The sequence below is a fragment of the Aegilops tauschii genome, unplaced genomic scaffold, assembly GCF_002575655.3.
Source record: "Aegilops tauschii subsp. strangulata cultivar AL8/78 unplaced genomic scaffold, Aet v6.0 ptg001165l_obj, whole genome shotgun sequence".
NCBI classification, from domain to species: domain Eukaryota; kingdom Viridiplantae; phylum Streptophyta; class Magnoliopsida; order Poales; family Poaceae; genus Aegilops; species Aegilops tauschii.
In genome coordinates, this window is record NW_027333370.1 from 1 (window position 1) to 5,928 (window position 5,928).

At 34.2% G+C, this 5,928-nt stretch overlaps 2 non-coding genes across 2 annotated transcripts; both read left to right on the forward strand.

Annotated features, from left to right (window-relative positions):
- The first annotated feature begins 1,859 nt into the window (after window positions 1–1,859).
- On the forward strand, window positions 1,860–1,933 carry TRNAP-UGG (transfer RNA proline (anticodon UGG)). The gene has a single exon. It is a non-coding gene; the product is annotated as a tRNA-Pro (tRNA).
- Window positions 1,934–2,072: 139 nt separating this feature from the next.
- Window positions 2,073–2,146, forward strand: TRNAW-CCA (transfer RNA tryptophan (anticodon CCA)). The gene has a single exon. It is a non-coding gene; the product is annotated as a tRNA-Trp (tRNA).
- Window positions 2,147–5,928: the final 3,782 nt, after the last annotated feature.

The window sequence follows — 5,928 nt, forward strand, 5'->3', positions numbered from 1 at the left end:
GTTTCGATTGGAATTGTACTTTTGCGTTAATTGAGGAATATGTCTATTTTTTCTGGGTCTAGAACCTGTAATTATTGAAATTGACTGGGCTTGAAATTGCTTTTCGTTCTCATAGTTACGAAACGGTAAGAAAGATAAAATACGAGCCTGTTTTATAGCAAGAGTAATTAATCGTTGTTGTTTCAAGGTTAATCTATTTATTCGTCTCGATAATATTTTTCCTTGTTCACTAATAAATCTATTAATTAAACTCATGTTTCTATAATCAATTCGATCTCCCGGGCCAATCCGGGGACGCCTACGAAAAGGTTGTTTAGATTTACGAAAAGGTTGCTTGAATTTACGAAAAGTTTGCTTGGATTTACGAAAGGGTTGCTTGGATTTATTAAAAGTTTGCTTGGATTTACTAAAGGGTTGCTTAGATTTAAGAAAAGGTTGTTTAGATGTATACATGATTTATTCCTTATTTAAAATTTGAAAATTTGAAAATTCACTTCTTTATTTTATTAATTTAGGATCCAGAAGAAGTAGTTTTTCTTTGATCCATATCTTATTTGATTCATATTATAGTATATGAATACCCTCTATACATATGAAATAATATCTACCGGAAATCAGATGAGTTGATTTGTATTTTGTATTCTATACTATGTTTTCTTTATATATTAAATATGAAGTTCTTACTCTTTCTGTTGTTTGGAAAGATCGAACACACGATGTTCCTATTTCTTTATTTCGTGATGAGTCGTATGCTTGCGACAATAACGACAAAATTTTTTGAATTCTAATTGTCCGGGTGTATTGTGGCGATTCTTTTGAGTACTATATCTAGAAATCCCCGTCGATTCCTCATTGGCACCTTTTCGAACACAACTGATGCATTCCAAAATAACTCTGATTCTAACATCTTTTCCCTTGGCCATGAACCTCCTTTTCTTTTTGGATTGACTTAACTTAATTCTTCTACTTATTCTTTTATTCTTCTATTTTGAATCCGAAGAAGAAGAATAAAATTCATTAGAATAATTTTTTTTTATTCTTAAATTAAGTAATAAAAAATAGAGAAATAATTAAAGAATACAATCCTTGTCGAATTAGCAAAGATTTTGGTTCGAAATCCTTTCATTTAATTAGCCAGCCCCACCTTTTCTATGCTCTGATTTCTGAGGCCTTATTTAGCTTGGGTACCCCTTTAAATTGAATTTCTATTTTCAAAAATGGGGTTTACAAAATTTTTAATGACTCTGAGGTTCAACCCAATCCATCTTTTCTTTCTTTTTCCTTCCGATACTAAAAAAAGATTGAAAAGGATCAAATTTTGTCATATCACGAAGAAATCTATCCCTCCCATAGCAATAACTAGAATTAAAAAAAAGGGAATGACAAAGCATCTGGGAATAAACGATTAATTTCTATCAATAAACCTGCTAAAGCACCAAACCATAGAGTACTTAGCACGGGTGCTACAGAGAGATATGTTTTTATATCCCGCATTGAAAATCCTCCTTCCTTGTTGGAATACATATATGATCATAAACTCTTGCCCAAGATTGTTATGCTATATATAAAATGAACCATATCGACGAAATTTTCCTATCCCTAAAAAAGAAAAAGATGACCCCTTCTTCCTATATATTAGCAAGGAAAAGTAATCCTTCTTTTATAGGCGAAATTATATTGGATTTTATATGTATATAATTCCTTAATTATATGAGACCAAAAAGAAGAAATGACACGAGGGTTCTATATATAGATAGAGAAAGAAAGAAGAAGAAAATAGAAAGAAGAAGAAAATTATGATGTGGAAAAGAAGACAGGAATTGTGTACAATGGCATTGTACAACAATTTAATTTGGAAAAGGGATGTAGCGCAGCTTGGTAGCGCGTTTGTTTTGGGTACAAAATGTCACAGGTTCAAATCCTGTCATCCCTACCTATTACTTCTTTCTTCTTTATAGGCAGTAGCGACGAGATCAATTAAAGTAAAGTGGGTATAACTTGAATTTGTGGAGACTATACGTACGTGAGATACATTAGGAATAGAAAAAGATTTTCTTTTTGAATGAATGAAAGCGCTCTTAGTTCAGTTCGGTAGAACGCGGGTCTCCAAAACCCGATGTCGTAGGTTCAAATCCTACAGAGCGTGATTCCATCTATTTTATGTCGAAGCAGAGTAAAATAACTTAACAAAATTGAATTGTAACTCCAATTTCAATTTGACCTCCTCTCTGGTCTGGAGGAGGTCAATCAAAAAAAAATGACTCAATCAAAGATCCAACTGATCCCCACGCCTGTATTGCAAATACGCAGTCACGAATAATCCCGCTAAAGTAATAGGAATTAGGCCTAAGACGATTCCAAATAGAAAAACTTCAATCATTTCGATTTGTTCGAGGGGATAAAAAAAGAGGTACGATCTATCCCTAAATAGTACTCTAAATTATCCACGAATCTCAATGACCAAGAAAAGAATTCCTAATTAGTCTGGAAAAGAGTCGTAGAATGCCAGGAATCCCAAAGAAAGATTTTTCTTTTCTGAATTATAATTATTCAGTCAATTCAAATAAGGCGTATCTTGTTCAAGCCAATAAATAGAGCTGGGGTTATAGTTAAAGCAGCCAGTAGAAAACCAAAATAACTAGTTAAAGTAAGCATGAAAGAGTTAAATTCCATTTATTTTTTTTTACTACACTACATATGTTGGTAAAGCATTTACCTAAGTTATGGAAAATTCAGAATTCATCAGTTATTTTAGATAATACTAAAAAACAAGGTAGAGTAAGATACAGAAGTGTAAAAGAAAGTGGATTCATCAGATGATACATGAGTCCCTAATTCCGAATCAAGAGATTTGTTGTGGAATTTGTCAATTGAGTAAAGTAATAATATTAAGAACTAGATCATCTAACCCCATTGAATTTCATTTTTTCATTCAATTTTCAGGGAAATTTTTGAATAAGAGATAAATAAACAATTGAATTTGAAAAAAAAACTTCTTTCTATTTTGGATAATTTCTTTTTCAATAGGACCCTCGTTTTGGAGTGAACGATCGAATATTCCCCTATTCCTTCTTATTTTAACTGATTGTATTCCATATGGAATAAGAGGAGAACAAAAGCATTCCACGACCTGCCAAGGGGCTGTTAAAAAAAAAAAGAAAGCTCTTCCTTGAATTTACTTTATTTTTATTCCTTTTTCGAACTCCAACCAAAGTAGATTCGAAGACGAGTCACTTCAATTATCCTTTTAAGTTCTATTCTATCTTCTGTCTTTCCCTATTTCATCTCGTAAAGTTCCGCGCTCGCAGTTTGGTCAAGAAAGTTAGACCTAATCCAACAAACAATACAAGGATGAATTACGAATTATGAAAGGATAGATTTCACATATACTTGTCCTTGTATTGTGTCAGTATGAGAATATCCTTCCTAAATTATTTATCCAAACCTATTGATCATTAACTTAGATTTTCCCAAGATTTTGGCTGCTATTCCGAATTACTCTATATATTCCGAAGCCAATGAAAAGTAAGTAGAACCTACAAAAATGGGGTTTTCTATTGATGCCTTGAATAACATATAGCTTACCTATAGACAAAAAAAATAAAAAAGTAATTATGTTTCGGAACCAGGCAAAACCAGATTGCTGTGCCATAGGAAGGATAGCTATACTAATTCGGTATACTCAAAATACACCTTTGGTACAAAATTGACAATCTCACAAGGATGAAATATCAGTAATTTTCTATTTACTGGTCGATCCCATCTTTTACGGAATCAATTCCTTTTTTGAATGTACAAAAATTTTGGGAGTTCAGCATGTCTGGAAGCACGGGAGAACGTTCTTTTGCTGATATTATTACCAGTATTCGATACTGGGTTATTCATAGCATTACTATACCTTCCCTATTCATTGCGGGTTGGTTATTTGTCAGTACGGGTTTAGCTTATGACGTGTTTGGAAGTCCTAGGCCAAACGAGTATTTCACGGAAAGCCGACAAGGAATTCCGTTAATAACCGACCGTTTTGATTCTTTAGAACAACTCGATGAATTTAGTAGATCCTTTTAGGAGGCCCTCAATGACCATAGATCGAACCTATCCTATTTTTACAGTGCGATGGCTGGCTATTCACGGACTAGCTGTACCTACTGTTTTTTTCTTGGGATCAATATCAGCAATGCAGTTCATCCAACGATAAAACAAATTCCAACTATAGAACTATGACACAATCAAACCCGAATGAACAAAATGTTGAATTGAATCGTACCAGTCTATACTGGGGTTTATTACTCATTTTTGTACTTGCTGTTTTATTTTCCAATTACTTCTTCAATTGAGAGAAAGAAAGAGACTAATAAGAATTCTCTTATCCCATTTGGAAGGATACCATCCTTATAACTACCCATGACTGTTTTTGTCTCTAGCATGACCAATTGATAAAATGTGGAGGAAAGTAGGGGAAATGGCCGATACTACTGGAAGAATTCCTCTTTGGCTGATAGGTACTGTAGCTGGTATTGCTGTGATTGGTTTAGTAGGTGTTTTCTTTTATGGTTCATATTCTGGATTGGGTTCATCTCTATAGTAATCGGAGGGACCAGATTGTAAACATGAAAAAGTAGGAGCTTAGCGGGTCCTTACCCCCCTTTATCTGATTAGAGCGGAAAGGACCCGCGGAATTTTTACTCTTATAACGCGAATTGAATCTATTCGATTCACTCTTATGAAGCAACAAGAAAAAGAGATCACTCGAGGATCCAATATCTTATTCCACGAAGGAAGTATCCTGAAAATCCTTGATTTAGTTTCGAGTAATAAACTAATAAAACCTTAATCAAAACTATTCAACTAGCCTAAAAATAAAAAAAACCTTCAATGGAAGAGTTTACTTTTTTTTTGCAAAATTTCTGTAAATTTGAAGTTGAACTTAATTAAACAAGCCAAGCAATTTGCTCACAATCACAAGAAATTTTTCCCCCGCCATATTTTCTTCCCCTCTGTTTGTCCACTACCTCGGCTAAACCTAAGCAAAAGAAAAAGAGGTCCAAGAGACAGACCCGAATAAAGAAGAAATAGTAATCTTTGACGAATTAGGAAGAAAAAGGATTCTTATTTTGATACAAGAAGAATCGGCACAAGAAAAAGCCTTTTTCTTGTGCCGAATAGACGATTAAGAAGACCTGCAATCCCTCCGAAAAGGAAGAAATTTTAATTTTATTGTTCTCGCCTTTGCCTTGGATTCTCTTCTTTTGCATGGGATATAAATAAGGAATTCCAGACATCTCATAAACAAAAAGCAGTCTAAACAAAAAAAGGATTTCCAAAATAGATCATAGATAATTCTAGCAATTGCCAATAAATCGAGGCTTTTTACCAACTTGATGGTAAGAAATCCCGGGACCTAGAAATTCATTTCGTACAATTGAACCTTTTCAAACTGTTTCTTTTTGAGAACCAAAAAAACTTGTGCCAAAATAACGGATGCGAAGAAGAACAAAAGGCCTTGGACACGTAATGGATCCTGAAGCACGATTTCTGCGTCCCCCTGACCAAAACCTCCCACATTAGGATTGCTTGTTAATGGTTGATCAAGCTTGATGGATTCCCCCTCTGAAACAAGAAGTTCTGGTCCGGGAGGTATAATATCAATCACTTGGCGTCCATCTGATGCATCAACTATGGATATTTCATACCCCCCCTTTTCTTTACGTAGTATTTTTCTTACTATACCTGTTGACGTAGCATTATAGACTGTATTGTTACTCTTGCTACCATCAGGATAGATCTGTCCTCTTCCTCGGTTTCCCCCTACATATATGGGATATTTTAAGAAATGAGCATCTTTCTTCGTAGCAGGATCAGGGGAAAGAATGGGAAAGACAATTTCACTATATTTCTTACCGGGAACAGGGCCTATCACAAGAATGT